The 23387-nt window shown below is 42.8% G+C and overlaps 1 protein-coding gene across 4 annotated transcripts in view; it reads left to right on the top strand.

Moving 5' to 3' along the window:
* The window catches only part of LOC126091487 (skin secretory protein xP2-like), a 586258-nt gene that overhangs the window by 370285 nt on the left and 192586 nt on the right, over positions 1-23387 (top strand). Inside the window, exon 1 of one of the 4 annotated variants that reach the window (XM_049907067.1) lies at positions 7683-7750. The exons of the other annotated variants lie outside the window; for them this stretch is intronic. The gene's annotated coding sequence lies outside the window, so the exon portion shown is untranslated. Of the gene's footprint in view, positions 1-7682; positions 7751-23387 lie in introns of those variants that run through there. 4 annotated transcript variants of the gene reach the window in all.

The raw sequence follows: 23387 nt of genomic DNA, 5'->3' as shown, positions 1-23387 counted from the left end.
GTTGTAGTTACATATGAACCATCTGCCAGACCACTCAAAGAACCGACAGTTGTGACCGGACTATTGTAGTTTCGGTGCTCACAACACATTTCACCATAAGTGTGGTAATACTTGATATGTGTGTGGTAGCGTTCAGTCAAAGCGTTCACAGTGCAACACATGCAATTTTAGTCAGCATATTTCTTGATGCTCTTCTTTTGTTTTCCTCACATGGTTTACACAGGTTTATCCCATAATTTTCTCACGGTTTGATGTGGTCCGCCACGATTTTCCGTTCTATATTAATCTCTTTATCTAAGAGTAACACCAATACCAAATTTCCTCAGTATTATTTGTAGTACGAAGCTATATCAAGTTACGAATCTTCCTCCATAGCCGGCCGGGGTGGCCGAGCGGTTCTAGGCGCTTCAGTCTGGAACCGCGTTACCGCTGCGATCGCAGGTGCGAATCCTGTCTCGGGCATGGATGTGTGTGATGTCCTTAGGTTAGTTAGGTTCAAGTAGTTCTAAGTGACTGATGACCTCAGAAGTTAAGTCCCATAGTGCTCAGAGCCATTTGAACCATTTGAATCTTCCTCCATAATTTGTGTAAGTGTAAACCAGAGAACATCTTCGTAATTATGAAGAGATTAGAGATGAGATAGCAGTCTGCTTCTAAAATTCATCTACACTCTGTGTTGTTCCATTCACATTATTCACTGCATCTTCTAAGGTCTCAAACTCCATGAAGATCCTACTATTCCCTAATTCTCCTTTCTGTTACTAAGCGTGAAGTTAGGAAGCCCTCTCGTCATCTTTACTCCTGTACAGCTGGACCGGTCGTAGCCAGTAGCTCTTAATACCGGGATAGACACGACCACATATCACGAATCGCCGTGACTCAGTTGACGCCTACGCATACGAGACGGCCGTGACGCATGCACCTGATTCACTTGCGTCACGCCAACTATCCACCTGCCTCTCGCCTTATCCATACGCCATTGGCATTGCGCCATACATAGGCATCATCTGTGCACAATTTCTCTTAGAATTCCATCACATATACCTACTGATTGAGATGGCAATGGAGTTAACAGTGCACATTGTCAAATTCATTGTTCACCCACTAGCGTCCGCAATAACGTGTAATAGACCGACTATCCCACTGCCACGGGGAACTGTGAAATCAGCGAGAAGTCTGCAACTGCATATTCTGGCCACCAGCCCTCTCATATCTTTGTGATGTTGTACAGTGTCTTACAATAGATTGTGAATGTCTAAGCTACCGATTAATTAACGACGAATAACTTACATCTCAGAATATCTCAAAAAGACTTTTGCATTAATAAAAGTAGCAGACAACCTGACGCTGATCATGGACAGAGAAGAGCCGACCATCAAGCGCTTTTTGTATTTCAGCAAAACGTTCCTTGTTGTAGGAATCGGCAGTTTACTTACCAAGCTCAACAACGTTTTTTTTCTCCAAACACAATACATTCGCTTTGCTTGTATCTGATATCCCACAAACAATGAGTAAGTTTTGGAACTAGTAAATGGGAACAGAGACAAGTAGTATCAGGCGTTCCTTACGGTCCGATTGTGATAATCTCTTTCTTGTGAGTCAGTCACATGTCTCAGTTCTATCCCAAGGCAAATATGGCACGTATGCCTCCAGTTGCACATGACTGAGAAGCCATTTAACTTGAGGAGAGCCATCGCGAATTTCGATGCTGATCTGTTTACAGTATCAAAATGGCCACAGAGCACACGATTCAAGCTCAATATAACCAAACCGAAACCAGAGAGTTACGTATGATCATTTTAAAATCATTGGTCCGAAGTTTCCGGATTCCCTCTCATCCTTTGTGCCAAATGTGTCAAACTTACAGTTTTCTCCCTTCCAGGTCAGGATAGAGTAACACTAACTGAAAACTGGGCTCACACATTTGTTTGCTGCAAGGAAGCATAATTCACACCCCCTCCCTCCCCCCCCCCCCCCCCCCCACACACACACACACACGCACAAGCGCGCGCGCGCGACGGGATTAGTAGCACTGCTGGAAATAAAGCTGTGAGGGCGAGTCGTGAGCTTAGTTTGGGAGGTCAGCCTGTAGAGCACTTGCCCGCGAAAGCCAAAGGTCCCAAGTTCGAGTCTCGGTCCCGCACACAGTTTTAATCTGCCTGGAAGTTTCAAATCAGCGCACAGTCCGTTGCAGAGAGAAAATTAATTCTGGATGTAAAAATTTGTTACCTTCGTATTTGAAGTATAAATTTGTAGAAATACGTACTTATGCCTTCAGTTATGCAATGTTGTTATTGCTAAATGACTTCTTCAGGAAAGTCTACGACGTTAGGATCTAATGATGGACGCTTGGTGATGATACGTCTTTGACGTTCGTCATTTTGATCATAATGTGGCCCAGACGAATACTTCAAGGAACAGCCCCTCAGTTTCATGTCAGCACCTAAAACCAAGAGTGCCCATTTATATATTTACTTATTTTTTTTATCGAAGAAATCTTTCTCCTCCTGTGCCAATCTACTTCTGACGTCTTCGTTGCTTTGCTTATCCTGTACAACCTTGATTCCTAAACATAACTGATTCAATTCTACCGCTATACTGTCGTTCCCGATATTGACGTTAAGCAAAACTGTTATTTTTTCTTCTGGTACTTTTCATCACCTTCGCCTTTTCCCTAAGCCATATTGTGTGTGCTCTCCATCCCTTTCAGCAGATCTAAGCCTTCGATACATCCCGCAACGAAAATTATCTTGTGTGTAAAGCGTATCATTGTTTTGTGTTTCCTTTGCACTATTCTCATAAATTGCCTTTCACTTTCTCCATTGTTTCTTCGACGTACACATTGAGCAACACTGTTGGTTAGCTGCAGCACCCTTTTTAACATGACCTCTTCTTTCATGACCTTCCACCCGGGGTTTGAAGAAGTTGGAGACTATTCGTCTGCCCTTGTACTTCCTTTCTAATCTTATTGTTGCCCTCTTATCGAAATTTATGTTGACAACGGCATTTTCTAAGTCCACAAATGTTCTGAAGGTTCCTAACTTCTCTTAATTCTACCTTCCATTACAAAGTGCATCGGCAGAATTATTTCTCTGATACCTTTTTCGTTCCAGATTGCAAACCGATTTATTTGCAGTGCTTCAGTTTTCCTTTTGTTCTTCTGCGTATTATTCTGGTCAACAGTTTACAAGCGTCACCTGTCACGATATTCATCCTTCTCCACTTCCGCACGACTATTCTGAAATTCAGAATTAAATGCCTGCCATAGGTTCCATCGAACCACCTTCAATGTATTTCTCTACCGTTCCAATTCTAACAGCGCGGGAAAAGCGAAAACACAAATCTCAATCAATGTGCGATCTCTGAATTCTCTTATTTTATTACTAAGATCATTACTCCCTATGTAGGTGGGTATCAACAAAATACTTTCGCATTCGGAGAAAAAAGTTGGTGATCGAAATTTCATGAAAAGACCCCGCCGCAACGAAAAACACCTTTGTTTTGATGGTTGCCCCCACCCCCTATTTGCGTATCGTATCTGTTCCTTTGCTATTTCGCGATAATAGAGAAAGAGCCGCCATTTTCTGAACTTTTTAGATGTCTCCCGTTAATTACAAGCGTAATATTGGTAGTCTCTTTAGTGGACCTGTTGCATCTCAAAATTGTTCTACCAACTAAACGCAGTCTTTGGTTCGCGTTCCCTACCACACTATCTATGTTTGGGGTAGACAACCTTTTTTCCTACCTTCCACTTTTGCATCTCTGTTAACAGAAACATTTTCTAACAGCCCATTGCTGTGTAACAATAATTGCTTTTAAAGTAGGAAAGTAAATCTACTATGTAAAATTTATGATGTGTGTTACTGAGAGTTAAGGCATATCATTATTTACTGCTAAGCGTTTTATGTTAAAATTTTGTGAAAACCTAAGGAAAATGTTTCTTAAAGCACTACCACTCACCGCCCACCATGAAAGCTGAAACGCCTGGGAGTGGGCGACTATCACTGTTGCGTGTGATCGGTCTCCAATTTAGCCGGCTGTTGTGGCCGAGCGGTTCTAGGCGCTTCAGTTCGGAACCGCGCTGCTGCTACGGTCGCAGGTTCGAATCCTGCCTCGGGCATGGATGTGTGTGGTGTCCTTAGGTTAGTTAGGTGTAAGTAGTTCTAAGTTCTAGGGGACTGATGACCTCAGATGTTAAGTCGCATAGTGGGTGGAGCCATTTCGTTCTCCAATTTAAGTTGTTTGTAATTGTAATCTCTAGGTATTTACTTGAACTGACAGCCATTAGATTTGTGTGATTTATGGTGTAACCGAAACTTAGTTTTTTTTTTTTGTGGTCATGAGGATGTCTTCACACTTTTCATTATTTAAAGGCAGATACCAATTTTCGCACCGTACAGAAATCTTGTCTAAATCGTTTTGCAGTTAGTTTTGATCTTCTTGTGACTTTACTTGACAGTAAATGAGAGCTTTGTCTGCAAACAATCTAAGGGGAGCTGCTCAGATTGTCTTCTCTATTGTTTATGTAGACCGAGAACAGTAGTAGTCCTATAACACTCCATTGGGAACGGGAAATATTCCTTCAGTTTTACTCGATGATTTTCCGTCAGATATTACGAACTGTGACCTTTCTGATAGGAAATCACGAATCCGGTCACACACCTGAGACGATATTCCATAGGCGCGCAATTTGATCAGAAGTCGTTTGTGAGGAACGTGCCAAAAGCCTTCTGGAAATCTAAAAATATGGAATCAGTTTGACCTGTCGTTAGCACTCACTACTTCGTGTGAATAGAACGCTAGTTGTGTTTCTTATTGGTATTGGCTATTTGCCAAAAAATCATTCTCTTCGCGGTAGTTCATAATGTTTGAACACAGTATACGTTCCAAATGCCTACTGCAAATTGACTTTTGTGATACGGGTCTATAATTCATCGGATTATTTCCCCATGTATCCGCACTCGTCTTCTGTGGTAATGTGATCACAGTGTTCCTCTAGATATCAGTTGGTAAGTCACCCATTTCATATATTATGTACACTAACTGAATCTCCTACGTCTCTGAAGATATGTCGTCGGCTCCTGGTACGTGTTTCAGGTCAGATAATTCAATTCCCCGTGAAATTGTGAGCGCATTGCTGGATCACCTATTTCTCCCTCCTATTACACTTTGGGACAGTCCTTATCCATCGTACAGTCCTTCGATTTACTACTGTCATCTACTTGCCATTTCTTCTGCCTTCTATAGACCTTATCCATCTGCACTTCTTCGAAGATTCGTTTTATGTTCATGTAAGCCGTGTCGATTGTTCTTACCGTCATATCTTTCTCAGTCTCATGTAAAATGACTTTTTTTTAATAATATTATATTTATATATGTGTTTGGAGAGAGAAAGAGAGATTGATTTTTGATTGAGATTTTTACTTGAAGTCGTAACTGGTACCTGAATTTTGGTTGCTGCCTTCTTGAATGATCAGCTTCTGCACCAGTTGTTGACGTATTGCAATTTGGAGGAAACTATTGTTCTTTAAGGTTTAAAATACGACTCTGTCAGTTACTTGGCCGTATTGTGGATAGCTTTGAGCCCATATTTTCGTAGCTTTTCATACCTAAGGGACCACTGTTGTAAGTAAGAAATATCAAACAGCAATCTGATTTTCGTGAGAAAAGGAGATTGCTTGACACACAAACTTCCTTCAAACTACACGTCCTGCTACATCAAAATTGGTGAACTTTGTACACTTGCAAGTCTGTCAATTAATAGACGGCGACGACAATGAAGTTCACCTCCTTTTCCAAAAAAAAGATATTTCTATTCTTCACTTCCAGAAAATTTGTATACATAAATGTTTGGCAACTCTTATACATACTTCACTCGGTTTTATCACTAAAATATCATTTTTTATCAAATGTAACAATAGGTTCTGAGCGACGGTTGAGTCCATACTCAAAGATTCTCTAATACAGGGTGGCGCAGGGGAACGGGAAATTTTGAACGTTACACAATTGATGTGAACGCATTCCCATTTAGTAATCATGGAGAATTGGACTGGTGCGGAACGTGCAGTAGCTGTGAGAGCGTTTTACAGAAATGGTGATAGTGCGACTGCCGCATTACCAGCTTGGACGTCATGGACGTGTCTCATCTGCGCATGCGATTACAACGTGGGTGCGTAATTTTGAAGAAACAGCATCTGCCTTGAAAAAGAAACCTCCAGGTGGCATTACAACGGTAGGTACCCCAGAGAACATAGCAGCTGCTAGAGCTGCAATCGAGAGAAGTCCTCGCCGCTCCGTTCGACAGCATGCATCTTCGCTAGGGATTAAGCGATGAAGCTTACAAAGAATACTGCACGAATTAGACTTCCATCCCTATAAGTCGCAGATTGTGCAACACTTACATGAACGAGACCCAGCGTCACGTATGGAGTTTAGTAGCCAGATATTGGCTAAAATCAACGAGGACGCGAATTTCCTTGGTAACTGATGGATATCAGACGAATCCCATTTCCACCTGAACGGATTCGTGAACAAACAGAATTTTCGTTATTGGGCGCAGGACAATCCTTGTGAGTTTCACCAGCGACCACTACATAGCGCCAAGGTCACAATATGGTGTGCTTTATCATGTCATGGTGTTATCGACCGTTATTTTTTTGAACGTGAAGATGGTAGTGCAGTGACAGTAACATCCGCTCGATATGTTGAAATGCTTCAAACATTCTTTACACCGAGACTGTACGAGCTTAATCTTAACGTCGAAAACATGTGGGTTCAGCAGGACGGAGCCACGTCACACTGCTCGACAATCGATGGCAGCAGTTCGTCAGTTGTTTGGAAGACGCATTATTCCACGTAACGGTGACATTGCATGGCCTGCGAGATCCCCTGATCTTAGTGCGACTTCTTCCTGTGGGGATATCTTAAAGGCAAGGTGTACCGTACACGTCCTGCAACAATCCATGAACTGAAGGAGAACATTGAAAACGAAATCACTGCCATTCCCCAAGATTTGCTACACCGCGCATTCCAGAGTTTTCATAACAGGCTGTTAGAGTGTGAACGCCGAATGGGAGCACATCTTTCCGATGTCATCTTTAAAAAGTAAAGAGACACTTTTGGACATTTTGATTGTAAATACATACTGAATAATGGCATAGTGAATACATTCACTTTCGTTAATAAATTACTAGTTTTATGAATTTATTCATGGAAATGACGTTATTTCGAAATTTCCCGTTTCCCTGCGCCACCCTGTACTATCGTTGCGGGGATTGCGCGCTAAGGAGTTTCTTGCTGTCCAGCTGCGCTTCACTTCACTTTAAGCACTTTTTGAATCACATTTACATTTTCGGTATTTACATACATTACTGAGCTTCCCAGAATAAAATCAGGCACAAATTAGTTAAAGGGAAAAAAAGCAGTGAGGCAAACATGTCGTTACACTCTGCACTTGCGTTGCATAGCACATAGCTTCGAAGTGTGGCTGCCGAATTTCTTGTTCGCCCTTTGAACAGCGACACAGTGTAAGTTACAAGGATGTCCCGTTGGTGTCCGTGTGAGCAGAAGATGGCGCGGCAGATAGTGTGGTGTTTAATTAGACAGCGGTGTATCGGCCTGTGACTGAGGTGCTGATTAGATAGCGGCTGTCGTGGGCGCGCGCTCCGTTGTTCCAGTCGGTCGCACCCACTGCACGAATACACATGCGGAGGTAAGCGCCTGGTGACCGCCGCTTCTCGAAAAAACTGTGGTGAGTCTGCTGTTTGGAGCGTAGTCTGTATCGCAGCAGTGCGCGCAAGCCTCGACCCTACGTATATGTGTTATCGAAGTCATATTCCAAGCAGCCACGCCCACAGAGAGATACACCTCTGTGTTTAAAAAGTACCTGAACCATTTTTATTTGACTGTTCATGGTTAGTTTGTGTCTGTGAGACAATTTTCTGCCCTTGATAGCCAGTGTGCTGTATGACGGTTCTTCCCCGTGATGTGTTCTGTTATTTTAAATTTGGTCATGAAAGTAAAACGTTATCGAATGAAGGGTACTTTACATTACTGATAAAAAAAAAGAAAACATGTAATTATAAAATTGGCAATAATGTATTAGCTTTATTAATCTTTTCTTACGGCATAAAATGATTTTCACTCGTATGAGTTAACTTTCATTCACATGCAAGAATTAGCTTTGGGACAAGTAGTTGTGGGAAAGCAGAGAACTTCGTGACGAGAAGCCATGTTACCTTAACTGTGAATGCAGGGAAATAGTCTGAATAATAATAATAATAATAATAATAATAATAATAATAATAATCGCGGTCGGATTTCGTCTAAAACATAGGCCGCAGGTTGGACTTGCAAACGTGAAGAAGGGAAAAACGATAGCGCGATCACCTCGTAATGGAACTGACTTCTTCCGAGTAATTTAAAGCCCAAATATTATATAAAACATACTTCGTTAGCACGGGAACACACAAATTCGCACCGTGATACAAAAACAGAGAGGAAATAATTTAAACAGCATTATTATTTATCACAGAATTCAAGTTGCAGAAATGATACAATCTTGTCTCACCGATGCTCGAAGAAGAAGAAGAAGGGAATATCAGTTGTATTAGTTTAACAAAAAAGGACCTCCCGACTGCTACGGTCGCTGGTTCGAATCCTGCCTCGGGCATGGATGTATGTGATGTCCTTAGGCTAGTTAGGTTTAAGTAGTTCTAAGTTCTAGGAGACTGATGATCACACATGTTAAGTCCCATAGTGCTCAGAGCCATTTGGACTATTTTGACAAACGTCATGAGTGCAGTGGATGCGGGTGAAAAAGTATGTTTCAAACTGTAGCAAAATGCAGTCAGTGCTCAGAGCTTGGGTTCATAGCAAATTACATCGGAATGCAGTTGTAAACATTGCTTTTATTTTTACTAAAATTTGAAACATACTCTTTCACCCACATCCCCTGTATTTACTACGGGTACTGGAAAATAGTCTTTGGTGAATACTGGTTGCGTATTAAAGAATATTATTAAGAGCATCTTATGATAGTACTTGATGTTATTTCAAAAGTTGATGAAAACTGTGGAACGAAATCAACAGCAAATATTGTCATAAAATTGAGGTTTCCTTATTAAGCAGTTTATTTCGTATGCCATATAACTATCCTAAATAGTAAACACCTCTATCACGTAAAAGGATTATTTCATTAATAAAGAAAATAAATTTCCTGAATATATTTGCGATCATTCTGGTATTTTTTTGTGATTAAGGCCGTCTAGATCACTTATAAATTTCTTTTCTTATAACGACGTTTCAGCTACCACCACCAACAGGTGGAAACGTCCTGCTTGTGCATCGTTTCTAAGGAAACTGACACTGATCTATAGGCTTTACAAGCTATAACTTTTGATCTGGCAGTAGCCCGTATGTCGTTGCCAGTCGAGACATGTATCACACGATGTAGGAGGTTTCATCTTCAAAATACACGATTCATTGTTGCACTCGCGTTCCTGTTCCTGAATAATTTTGTACAAGACGTCGCACCTTCGTTCAAAGGTGAATACTAGTTACATAGTAGTAACAAAATGTTACAGATTGTCAGATTGTCACAATTACTCTTAAATCGTGATGTAAATTTCTGTTTCAAATAAGGAACAGTCCTCTACGAACAAAGGATCTTCATTGCGCTGTCTATGGATCATTTACTTAACTTTGTGTCGTGTAACTCCAAACAAGGGAGCCATCCACTGGCAACAAGTTTAGAAATAGACACTCAAAGATCAAGGATTCATAGCGCAAATAAACCAGGCACTGTGTTTCATTTCGCCGTCGGCTAATGTAATTGATCGGTCTTTGTCACTTCTACTCCGGTCTCCATAGTTCATTAGGATCAGGATGAATTTAGTGACACTTCTGTTCCTGTTCGCTGTGTTCCTGGAATTCATTGGAATATATTGATAAATTCTGGGTTTGGCTGTAGAAGAACGTGTTAGGGTTTGATTCTCGCTTCTCTAGAATGTCAGCCTAGTGTCTTTATTAGTCTTTCGGCACCCGTTGTTATAAGGCTATACCTGTACGTAAACGTTGTGTGTGAAAAAAAAAAAAAGCCACACGTTACTTCAAGTGCCATGCATCGTGAGAGCATTATTTGTATAATAACCCAAAACGCTGCTGTATTCAAGGACTTTCTATTGTTGTTGTTGGCCGTAGCCGTGCGTTCTAAGGCGTCTTGTCGCGTGTCGCGCGGCTCCCCCCGTCGGAGGTTCGAGTCCTCCCTCGGGCATGGGTGTGCATGTTGTCCTTAGCTAAGTTAGTTTAAGTTAGATTATGTAGTGCGTAAGCGTAGGGACCGATGACCACAGCAGTTTGGCCCCATAGTCCTTACCACAAAATTACAAAATTTTTTTTGTTGTAATTATTGTTCTTGTGGTCTTCAGTCCGAAGACTGGTTTGATGCAGCTCTCCATGCTACTCTACGCTGTGTAACCCTCTTCATCTCTGAATAACTACTGTTCCGATTAACACCCAAGTCAAAATCGTTGACTTAAATGGGTCTTAGCGAATATTGCTTAGCAATAAGTTCCACTTCCGAGGCGTTACATGTATAAAGAGTAACAATTTCGTCTGCGGTATAATTACGATATGCAGAAATACAAGCAACAAAATAGGTGCATAACACCAGAAAATAACATCTTAATAAAAAGTGTTTGAATGTAGCAGCATTTTGGCTTACTATACATATAATTTCCTTACGACACATCGATACCGCTGCAGACCCAGAAGAATTCAAAATGTTGCAGTTGACTATGTTACAGCTAATTCCTCCTTAAACAGCTAGTTTCTCCAAGTCGAGCACAGTTACCAGTTTATACCCTTCTCGACATATCATGTAAATTGTGATTTTCCGAACCGAGTAGGCAGATTCATCGGAAGAATCCTCAGGAGATGTTGGCCATCCAGAAATGAGGCAGCATACAAGCTTCGTTTGATCAGTAACTTAGTAGCGCCCTTCAGCCTGGGATCTGCACCAGACAGGATTGCTAGAGGAAAAACTCAAAGAAGGGCAACGCGTTTCTTTACGGGTTCCCTTAATAAGCGCGAAAGCGACACGGAGATGCCCAGCCAACACAGGTGGCAAACGCTGCCAGAGAGGCGTTCGGGCATCAGGGTGTGGCTTACTGTTAAAATTCCGAAGCGCGAACGTTCCTGAAAGAGCCAGTCTGTAGCTTTCTCCTACTTATATATCGCGAAAAGACCATGTAAGTAAAATAATATAGATTTGAGCTCACACGGAGCAATCGTTCTTCCCTAGACTCAATCGCGGGGGAGGGGGGGGGGTGTTTACCGCACGTTCAGAATGTTGCCAGTTCCCACGAGGATACGAGATTGAAGGCAATATGACGCTGTCGAGTTCAAACAATACGGTAATCATTGATGATAACTATTGCTTGGTAAGATAGGCAGGATCCATGCCTTGACGACTGTTACTTTCTACACTCTCTCTTCTTTCATATTTTAACGGTTCAATTTCATATTCCTACAAGAAAGGTAACGACGATCGTACACTTCATCGCTTTGATCTCAGGTGGTTGAAATTCTTGAACAAAACTTCCAGACGTGACATACAGAAAGTCTCTAGTCTACATCTACATACATACACCTGACGTTGTGTGGCGGAGGGTACCTTGAGTACCTCTATTGGTTCTCCCTTCTATTCCAGTCTCGTATTGTTCGTGGAAAGAAAGATTGTCGGTATGCCTCTGTGTGGGCTCTGATCTCTCTGATTTTATCCTCATGGTCTGTTTCACAAGATAGCTACTATATTCTCTGCAGAATATTGCCACTTGAATTTTCACCGTTTTTTTTTTTTTAATTTAAACGTTGTTCCCTAAGGCAGAACCTCTTACATTTTAACCGGGTAAGCGACTTTGTTGTTGTAGCAACAAAGTTATTCACGACTGCAAACGCTTCTAAAAAATTCTGCGGTAATATGAACTGGATACTAGTTATTATTTCACAAGGCGCACACGATACATACTTCAGTGCTTTTTTTTCATTCGGTATTTTAACACTAATTTAGAATGCGACATGAGACTATCTTTCACTAATACTATAGGAAAGCATCCGCTTTAATTAAGAATTTCACAGGCAATTACATTTAGACTTTTCAGTGGATTTAGCTTGGTGCTGTTTTTTTCTGACCGAAACGAAGGGAAGATGACCGTACTGGGGGTAGTTAATGGTGACTGTTAGCATTTCTCTATAAGCAAACTGAACTTCCACCTAAAATTATTTGTGCTTTCGTAATCGAAGTCCTGCCATAACGTAGGCGTTGTGGCTACTTGCATTTAGCGACATATTACTTACTTTTGAATTCTCTGTTCTTCAGCTGATAGCTGTTTGCTCGCAATATAAGACACGGACGGTAGTTGTGCTAATTTTTCTGAACATTGTATATCAAAATTACATTCCTTGATGAAGAGAGTGTATAAAGAACTTGAAATGTTATAATTTTTATCTTCGACATTTATGTACATTCATAGATAACTTTATGGCTAAGAATAATTTATCAGCGTGCACGATTATCAGTACACTGTTTCTTTTCGTCTTCACGATATCGTACATTTGTAGATAGTACATAGCTAAACATGTTAAGTTGCTCTGACTTGCACAATAGGTGTCTTACAGATGCTTTCCCTCTCATTTGCTATTAAAGTTGCAGTCCTCGTGAGGTGACTGGTACCTCACTCTAATACCATCCAGGAGAGCACACTGATCCAGTCAGAAGTATTCTGATTGGTGTTATGTATTTTATTTATTGCAGTTCTAATGGATGAGGCTCCTTCTGACACAATATCATTGCTCTACATATTCTCTCTTCATCTTAATGTAAGTTTCTCTGCAGATTGTAGTGCGGAGTAGCACATCAGTTAGGACACTAGAACCTGCTCGAGAGAACGCCAGATCAAATGTTCGTCCGGTTTTCAAGATTTAAGAATTATTTGGTTTTCTTTGAAAACGACAAGATGGAATTGCTTCTCCAAACGGAGCTTGTTCTTCGTTGCTAACGATCAGGACCTGTCTGGTATTTCATCTCCACCTCTCTCTCTCTCTCTCTCTCTCTCTCTCTCTCTCTCTCTCTCTCTCTCTCTCTCTCTCTGATATGTGCGTTCGCATAATTATTCATACTCAAGCATTGTCTGAAAAATGAAAGTCTGTATCAGTCATACATTAATTGTATAGACTGCTGTTGGCTGAAAGGAATGCAAGAGAGGGAGCAGAATCTTTGAAGAGTCATTTGAAAAATGGCCTTAGAAGATTAACTTAGGCATCAACTATACACTCCTCATAGTGAAGAATTAAAATTATAAGTGGTGTTCAGATGAAAAGGTACGAAACGTCGTAACAAACAACCCGGTTGAAATTTGCATATGCCGCTTTGGGATAACGTAGTGAGACATGCATGTAAGGGAATCATGCGTCGTCACCTCCCCCAAAAATATTCAAAGCTGTCCCATCAGCAGACAAGATGACAGTCTTTTTCGACGGTGGAGGTCCGATACTCATCGAATTCCTCAAGCACAAAAAAAAACCATCAACAGTGAGGTGTGCTGTGAAACACTTGGTAGGCTACGCAAGTCCATCGAGAGCACACGTCGTGGGCCACTCACGGAGAGAGTGCTCTGCTCCCTGATGACGTGCGCGTCCACGGGTCTACAGGGTTACACAAAGTGTAAAGGTCAAGTTTAAGTGGGAGCAGCTTGAGGGTGTGCCCTACGGCGCAGACATGTCGCCATGCGACATCATGTGTTTCGACCACTAAAAAAAAAAGCCTCAAAGGGATGCGCTTCAACTCGGACGGCGAACTTAAGGAGTAGGACGACTGGCTCCTGTCACAGCCACAGGATTTCTGGGAATCCTGGGGCTCGTGAAACAATGGGATAATTGTGCTCAGGCCTCTGACCTAAAGACTTCAGTTATACCCCTAGTGTTGTTTCGTATCTTTTCTTTGGAACACCTCTCTTACCATAAAAGCGAAATACTTATCGGACTGTGTCAAGATGCGCTGTATCTTTTCCACAAAAATTACATAATTTAAACTGTATAGCTCCACTGCACGAGTGTCACAATCTCGAACAAGTGCCTGATTTGGGATGCCCTCGATCTCTTCAAAATGTCGAATAAAGAAGGGTCTAGAGTAAGTGGCGATTTGAAGAGTTTTCCTATAGAGGCCCCCACGTGTGGACGTGAAGAGCGCACACAGGGTGGGTGACGCGTGGCCGTGGCTACAGGCGGGCCACGGGCCCTGGGTCGATACTCGCCGTGATTGCCGGCGAGCACGCCAGCAGCTCGCCATTTTCGCGCCCATTCACGGGATAATCCCGCACAACTCGGCGCTCTGCCTTTGTCTCGTGGCCCGGTCCTTTGTGTACCGCCACAGGACGCCATCTAACGGAAGCTGCAGGGCGAACGAGCCACACGGGAGGAGATGCTGTTACTGGATGCAATGTCTACTTTTAATCTTCGGTAACGAATGGAACGATTGCATGAGAATAGAAAGAGTAACACTGAACTAGCAGCCCGTCCGATTCACGGGCAGTCAGCATCAGTGAGGAGGAAGGGTCGTTTGGACGAGGTCTTAATATACCATTCTTCACCTGGCTTGCCCTTATTCGCAGTCTACCATATTCCAATAGCACCATAGTGTTATTATGTTAAGTTCAACAGATAAACAGCACTGAATCCTACAGTGTAAAAATTAATGACTTACTGGATCAGCATCACCGTCATAATGAAAGGCACGGTAACTCTTTGTGAACCTTGGTCTTCTTGCCTATTTCTCCAATTCTAAATTCCAATTTTCCTTGTGTCCCCTCTGACACTTTCCTCCCACTCTGGCTTTGGTTCCAACCGTCCTGGCTCATTCAGGCACAGGGTTGAATATCTTCTTAACCATTCTTTCACTAGGTCTCAGTACACATCTTGACCATTTCAGCCTTTTAATATTAATGCAACTTACAATGTCTTGTTCATTGTACAAATCTATAATTCATAGTGGAAGTTCCTCCACCAGGCGCCATTTTCTTTCACTATCCCGAGAATTTCTTTCAAATATGCCAAGCTACTTTTCATCGAATTCGTTAGTATCCAGGTTTCAGCAGTTGTTAGCAGCGGCCACGCTAAAACTTTGTACATCGTAACTTAAGTTTTCTTCAACAGGAACATAGATTTCAGATGTTTTCTGAGGCCGCGTAACACCTCTTGACGAATTATATTCGGTTTCGGATATCACTGCTGACTTCTGACTCAACGTAAGTGAAACTACCCACATCAGACTTACTGTACCGTGTTCAGTGAATGAGTGTGTCCACACGTTCCAACACTGCATGAGTGACGTGTTTGCGCAACCTTGTTACCTTGTTGCGATGATGATAGACGCCTCGCCCATCGACTCACCGTGCTTTTTTCACTGTCAGTCTCCGTAGACACTCTGTAAGCGCCTATGAATAATTCATTACGATAATCTTTCTTAGTTACAAGCATCTACTTAGTGTTCTCTTCGTTTATCTAAAAGGTCATCTTTTTGGCAGATCTTTCAAGATTTGTAAGGGATTCTTCAATTAGTCTTGTCGGTCTCGCAATTACATCAGTGTCATATGCTTATGCCAGCATCTGAAGTGATTTTTACTCTCTAATCTTACTCTTACGTACAGTAGTTGATAACATTTTCTGTATCTTAATGTCACTAGGACGTTCAGTTTATTAGGAGTCTCTAACTCATCCATTGCTGTATATGGATCATTCATTCGTTATTGTCACAGGCTGTTCTGAAATATATAAAGAGGTGATGTGTATCGATCCAAAATTCCTTACTTTTTTCGTATTTAACGTTTCGTGTATATCTGATTAGCAGTAGATCTTCCTTGACGAAATCCATATTGTTAGTCGCCAACATTATTTTCAGAATAAGGTGGAAGCCTACCAAAGAGGATGTTGGTGGAATTTTTTTTTTTTTTTTTTGTAGTCGGTAATAGACAAATTCTTTTGCAGATAAACCACACCATAATATCGCCTATCTGACGCCCTGAATCCCTATTCTTAATACTACGTGTGGCGAAAGACCGGGACATTCCACACTGTTTTCTTGTCAACAGTCTAGTAAAGTTGGTTTACTATTGACTTCCTTCCGGAAGTAGGTAATGTATCAGTTATGTATCTATATTGTTGCCTAACTGTAGTGAGAAGTTGTGCAGAAAAAAGAGAAAGGAAAGTTAGATTTTTACGTCCCATCGACGACGAGATCGTTAGAGTTGTAGTACAAGCCCAGATGGGAGATGAATAGCGAAGAACATCGACTTTATCTTTCTTTAAAGAAACAATTCCAGCATTTGACAAAAGGAAAAAAACCATGGAAAACCTTAAATCTAAAAGACTCGTCAGTGATTTGAACCGCCGTCCTCACGAATGCAAATCCATTGATGAAGGCGCCACCTAGCTCAGTTTGTCAGTAGTGTTTCGTGTGATTGATGATGACGAGAGTGAGAAGGGAGAGTGTGAAGCGCACACGTTCCTGCCTTCTACACCAGCCCAGTCGTCGTACGTGGTCTTAGCCCCCAAACGCGGACCTCTTTAGTTTTGAAAGTTAATAATTTAATAATAGTAACAAGCAAAACATTTAAACCATAAAATTAGGGCTGTTAATTAAAATATACATTTAATCAAAGTTCAGCATCTAGTGATGAAGACAATTGACAGTAGAAGGAGCAGCAATAATAAACTCGCTGGAAGGTCCTGCATACTTTCTCAGAAGGTAATCGCGGACAATATGCTGAACATTCTCGGGCCCCTCAATCGCAGGCTGGAGAGTTTCAAATAGTTCAAATGGCTCTGAGCACTATGGGTCTCAACTTCTGAGGTCATCAGTCCACTAGAACTTAGAACTACTTAAACCTAACTAACCTAAGGACATCACAAACATCCATGCCCGAGGCAGGATTCGAACCTGCGACCGTAACAGTCTCGCGGTTCCAGACTGTAGCGCCTAAAACCGCACGGCCACGCCGGCCGGCAGGAGAGTTTCGGAGACCCCACTTGTGCATCATAGCATTGCACTTGGTGTGGCCGGTTCTTATCTTGATCAGTTCTCTTAACGTCATATCCTGGTAGGCTGCTAGATGGATACCGATGTTTTATTGTTGCAGCATTCCATTTCTTGCGCCACTCTTTTTTAACGTCAAACTCTTTGTTGTTTCTTCCATTATGCCACAGTGGAGTGCTTCATAGCAAGCGGTCTGGGGGAGGGTCATTTATGACTGTAGGAGTTAGAAAGTCTTGAGGATAGTCGGGGCGACGCAACTGCTTCTTGGCGTCTAAATTCACGTGGTGGAATATTGTTGTTGTTGTGCAGCCACGGGATCGGTGTGGATGTTAGTGTACCCGTAACAATTCTAATTGATTTGTTCAATGCATGTCCGTGTACGAGCATCTTGTTGCCATATTAGGGCACAATTTTAGCTGAGTATACTAGTCAGAGCTGCACTCCTTAGAGTGGATGACGCTTTACTACCCAAGGCTGTGCCAGACAGTTTCTTTACGATGTTATTTGAGGTCTTTAGCTTTTGGATGATATTTTCCGGGTGTCTTTCATACGCCGAAGATCGATCCAGTGTGACACGAAAGTATTTGTGCTGGAAATTGTGTCTACTCCTCTGTTGACAGAAGTTAACATTGAGCTGTTGATCTGCAATTCTGTTGTTTAGGTGCTCAGATTTCTGTATTGGCTGCATTTGATTGGAGTCTTTGTGCTTTGCAATATCTGATGAGATTTTCTAAGTCTCTAGACAATATATTTTCTCATTCCTTGAGTATGCTGTTTTGTGTGGCTACAGCAAGCTCATCGCCATAGTAAAACCTCTTGCTAGTAGTGTGTGGCATGTCACTGGTGTAGAGACTGTAGAGAAAGGATGCTAGGACTGATACTTGGAAGATCCATCTTTTATGGTAAGGAACTTACTCTGATTTTGTCCCGCGCTAACGTTGCAGAGTCAGTTGGTTAACGTGTCTCCCAGTGTCGACAGTTTATTATTTGGAATGTGCTTTTTTAACTTTAGCAATAGTCCATATAGTGACACAGTATTTATATATTGCTGACAGATCGATGGATGCCACCGATTTATTTAGTGTCTTTCGGAATCCAGCCTCAGTGTAGAATGCCAAGGCTAAAACCTGTTCAGAGCGGCTTCACTGGCTTCCGAACCCAGCCTGGTATGTTGGAGTTACATTATTTATTATTCATTGAATTCTGTTAAGGATGCGTCATTCCAATGGTATTAGGCACACACTCAGCTATGCGATTGGGTGGCAACTTCAGGGCTCATCTACTGGTTTTCCGGATTGCTAGTGTATGTGAAATCTTGAACAGCTGTATTTTTACGGTTGCGAGTATATCATTGTAGAACCTCTTCAGCCACGTTTTTCAATGTTACCCCAAATGTTTCATTAACTTCGGGGAATATGCCATCCAGTCCTGCTGCATTCCTCATTTTCAGTGTTCTGATAGCGTGATTTGTACCTCTTTTACTAAAGGAAGCTATCGATCTCATTCAGTTCGTTCATTATCTTTTCTTTGGTATTTGAACCTACAGGGATTTTTTCAGCCCAGATTTTATATTTAATGCCAGTTCTGATGGCATTATCTTCGGTTCCTGGTTGCAGATATTGATTGCAGTGCCGAGTTTCCTGAATAACGTCCACGCTTTTGTTGTTGAATGAGTGAAATTTACGCTGGAAGTTAAGTCCACACATTTCTGCTTTTTCACTTCGTTTAGCACTTCTAGTATTCTCCTGCCAGTATCAAGGTTTTCAATTTGTTGGTATTCCACGTACATGTTTCCTATTGAGTCATCCCGACGAGGAATGCTAAGAGTGTTGTGGGGCGTTGCTGGTTTTTAGGGAAGCTTTTTAGGACTTTCCATTTATGTCTAAAAAGGAAGTGTGTTTTCATTAGGGGAGGGAAAGGACAGCCCAGAAGTGGTATAAGTGTGCCATCTGGCAGAGCGTAGGTTTCCATTTGGTTGGCGTCATAACTAAGATGAAGGGTTGTTCCGTTTGCCCATTCTAATAGTTTTTCTTCATTTTAATCACTGTCTTTTAACCCTGGGTTGTGTGATGGATGTTGAATTCATCTAAATACACTCCTGGAAATGGAAAAAAGAACACATTGACACCGGTGTGTCAGACCCACCATACTTGCTCCGGACACTGCGAGAGGGCTGTACAAGCAATGATCACACGCACGGCACAGCGGACACACCAGGAACCGCGGTGTTGGCCGTCGAATGGCGCTAGCTGCGCAGCATTTGTGCACCGCCGCCGTCAGGCTCAAATGGTTCAAATGGCTCTGAGCACTATGGGACTCAACATCTTAGGTCATAAGTCCCCTAGAACTTAGAACTACTTAAACCTAACTAACCTAAGGACATCACACACACCCATGCCCGAGGCAGGATTCCAACCTGCGACCGTAGCAAGCCCGCGGTTACCGCCGTCAGTGTCAGCCAGTTTGCCGTGGCATACGGAGCTCCATCGCAGTCTTTAACACTGGTAGCATGCCGCGACAGCGTGGACGTAAACCGTATGTGCAGTTGACGGACTTTGAGCGAGGGCGTATAGTGGGCATGCGGGAGGCCGGGTGGACGTACCGCCGAATTGCTCAGCACGTGGGGCGTGAGGTCTCCACAGTACATCGATGTTGTCGCCAGTGGTCGGCGGAAGGTGCACGTGCCCGTCGACCTGGGACCGGACCGCAGCGACGCACGGATGCACGCCAAGACCGTAGGATCCTACGCAGTGCCGTAGGGGACCGCACCGCCACTTCCCAGCAAATTAGGGACACTGTTGCTCCTGGGGTATCGGCGAGGACCATTCGCAACCGTCTCCATGAAGCTGGGCTACGGTCCCGCACACCGTTAGGTCGTCTTCCGCTCACGCCCCAACATCGTGCAGCCCGCCTCCAGTGGTGTCGCGACAGGCGTGAATGGAGGGACGAATGGAGACGTGTCGTCTTCAGCGATGAGAGTCGCTTCTGCCTTGGTGCCAATGATGGTCGTATGCGTGTTTGGCGCCGTGCAGGTGAGCGCCACAATCAGGACTGCATACGACCGAGGCACACAGGGCCAACACCCGGCATCATGGTGTGGGGAGCGATCTCCTACACTGGCCGTACACCACTGGTGGTCGTCGAGGGGACACTGAATAGTGCACGGTACATCCAAACCGTCATCGAACCCATCGTTCTACCATTCCTAGACCGGCAAGGGAACTTGCTGTTCCAACAGGACAATGCACGTCCGCATGTATCCCGTGCCACCCAACGTGCTCTAGAAGGTGTAAGTCAACCACCCTGGCCAGCAAGATCTCCGGATCTGTCCCCCATTGAGCATGTTTGGGACTGGATGAAGCGTCGTCTCACGCGGTCTGCACGTCCAGCACGAACGCTGGTCCAACTGAGGCGCCAGGTGGAAATGGCTTGGCAAGCCGTTCCGCAGGACTACATCCAGCATCTCTACGATCGTCTCCATGAGAGAATAGCAGCCTACATTGCTGCGTAAGGTGGATATACACTGTACTAGTGCCGACATTGTACATGCTCTGTTGCCTGTGTCTATGTGCCTGTGGTTCTGTCAGTGTGATCATGTGATGTATCTGACCCCAGGAATGTGTCAATAAAGTTTCCCCTTCCTGGGACAATGAATTCACGGTGTTCTTATTTCAATTTCCAGGAGTGTATATACACGTCTGCTGTACAAATGATATGACTCGAGTGAGCCACTGGACGTCCAGTGGGTTGTAGACTGAAATAACCTTGACCCACTCAGCTCCAGAGTGATGACGTGTGTGCCACTGATCTCTTGGCACCACACTCCCTTAATATCAAGGAGGCTATTTCTTATATATGTGGTGGAGCTGTGTACTGGTGATGATAGGTATCATGCCATTTTGTATCTCACAACCTTGCGCTTTGTTATATTATCTTCATTTGGATGGGATTCTTGAAGAGCTATGATATCGGTGTTACGATCAATGCTCAGTTTGCTCAAGTAGTCACATTTGTCTTTAGATAGTCCTTCTGCACTGATCTGTAAAATATGGATATTTGTCCAGGATTCTTCGTCATCTTTGGCTCTGAGAATAGCTTTTGTTGCAGTTCGTGTCCTTGCGATATTGTCCTTGAATAACCTTGAGAGATCATTGATTTAGTACGACTGCCGGTGGAACAGACTTTTCGCCGTCGTGCCTTTGCAGGCTGTTCCCTGGGCCCACCATTTTAGAGTTTTGTCTACACGTCGCATCCCTAGTCCTGTAACTTGTACACACTTGCAGTCATTTCAGCAGTTAACTAGATTAACGACCCAGTTATTACATTATAACAATTGTAACAATGAACCGGAGTCGTTATGCCACTTATTTTGCTAGTGTTCAAAGCTTTGTAAGATACAGGAACCACATAAATAGACAGACGAATATCCTGGCACTTTTCAGTTCAGTGATCACCATTTGAATCGCCCAGCCGGACAGAGATGACGGCCCCCTGTCAGTTCGCCACTCTAAGCCTGCTTCTGTGACAGTCGGGACCTGTTCTTCAACATTGCTCTGTCGGAGCACACATGAAGGTCCAGTGCAACGCCACGGACTGAGCAACGCCGTTGCGGAGATTGGAGGCAGCGAGTGCTTGCTAACAAAGGCTGTTAGCGTCTTTGGGAGAAAGCACGCACTCAACAATGGTCTGCGTTTTTAAAAGGGGAGCTTGTGTGTCGCAGAGTTTTGGGAAGTCTGACGTCTCCCGGAGCATACACGTCCTCTTATATTTTACCGACAGAGTGCTGACTGTGGTACACTGGAAATATGGTCCCACGCACCTCTGACCTGTTCCTTTAATAGTTCTGGATCAGCGCACACTACGTTGCGGAATAAAATAGGTCGTTTTAAAATATTATGGTCCTTTAACAATTATATGGGACTGAAACCTTTCTTAGCGAATTTCATTGAGGAAATCTTCTCGAATTTTCAGCCAAAATGTGGCACCGTGCTGTCGCAACGTCTCGACGGGTTTCCTGCTCACATCGTCTGAAGGTGACTAGTAGGATATTCGCCAAAACGCTGCGATAGCACGACGCCACGAGTCCCTGAACACTTCTCTAAAATTACTGATGGTAATGATAATGAGCAAATGATTTAGGAAGAGGGGACAGCACAATAAATTTTAGCAGTCGTGAATGGATAAATTTTTGTCCATTTGTTTCCACACTTCTTGAACATTTAGTTAACTCTCTTCAGAATATTAACACGTCAGTTTGTGTCTGAGTAGTTCAGAACTGTAAATGTCTTCATATCAAGTTGAAGCTGTTATAATCGTCAGACGTCGGTTAACTGAGCTTCCAAGCAAGTCCCTGACGGAATTACAATATCATCGGTATAAACATCAGAGTTTTAATTTTTTTCTTTCTAAACTTTAATCCTATCTCCATTTCCGAATTTCTCCTAGATACTCTTCAAAACTTGCCCAGTATATAGATTGAATGACATCGGTGATAAGTTACAATTCTGCACCACTCCCTCTTCAAATGCTAGTTCCCTTTTGTGTCGTTCGACACTCATGACTGCGGTTTTTTTTCCTACAGTTTGTCGATAACCACTTGGCTCCCTTTATTATATCCTAGATACATTGAGAATGTCAGAGTATTCCAGTTAACAATGTTAAAAGCTTTCAGATAACCTACAGATGCTCTAAACGTGCTTTCCTTTCTTCAGTTTTCCTTCTAAGATAAGATGAAAGGCCAATATTTGCTCGCGTGTTTATCCATTTCTTCGGAACCCAAACTGATATTTCCCAATATACTTGCACTTGTGCGGCGGCGCGGTTCTTTCCGTCCCTTTATGACGAACCTGCACCTACCTGTGAACATTGTCTCAGCAGATCATCAGTAGGAAAGACGAGTGAAACCTACTGTGCTTTGACGTGAACCAGGCTGCAATTTAAGTCACTAATCTAAGTTTCTGGAGAAACACGAAATGAAAGTTTCGAAATTTAGTCCTCAATTAATATATTCTGAAACTTAGGTGAACAAGTATCACTGCCAAGCCCGTGCTAGTCTTAGCACAGTCACTCACAATCCCTTTCACTCACGTTAGCAAGTTTATGGTGTTGCATTTCCCGAAAACGTAATAGCTACAAAAATACTAATTGTTTTTGATTGAGAACGCTCGCCAAATATTAAACCTGTCGGTACCAAATGCAGTCACAGTTTTTAGCCACCGACCTGCTCAATACGCCACGCGGAATGTAAGTCTTTTCTCTTCACAAAATTCACTTAAAAATTCCGAAATTTCTACACGCC

This window comes from Schistocerca cancellata, chromosome 1, assembly GCF_023864275.1.
Source record: "Schistocerca cancellata isolate TAMUIC-IGC-003103 chromosome 1, iqSchCanc2.1, whole genome shotgun sequence".
Taxonomy (NCBI): domain Eukaryota; kingdom Metazoa; phylum Arthropoda; class Insecta; order Orthoptera; family Acrididae; genus Schistocerca; species Schistocerca cancellata.
The sequence above is the reverse complement of the archived record's forward strand: the minus strand, read 5'-3'. Positions and strand labels throughout refer to the sequence as shown.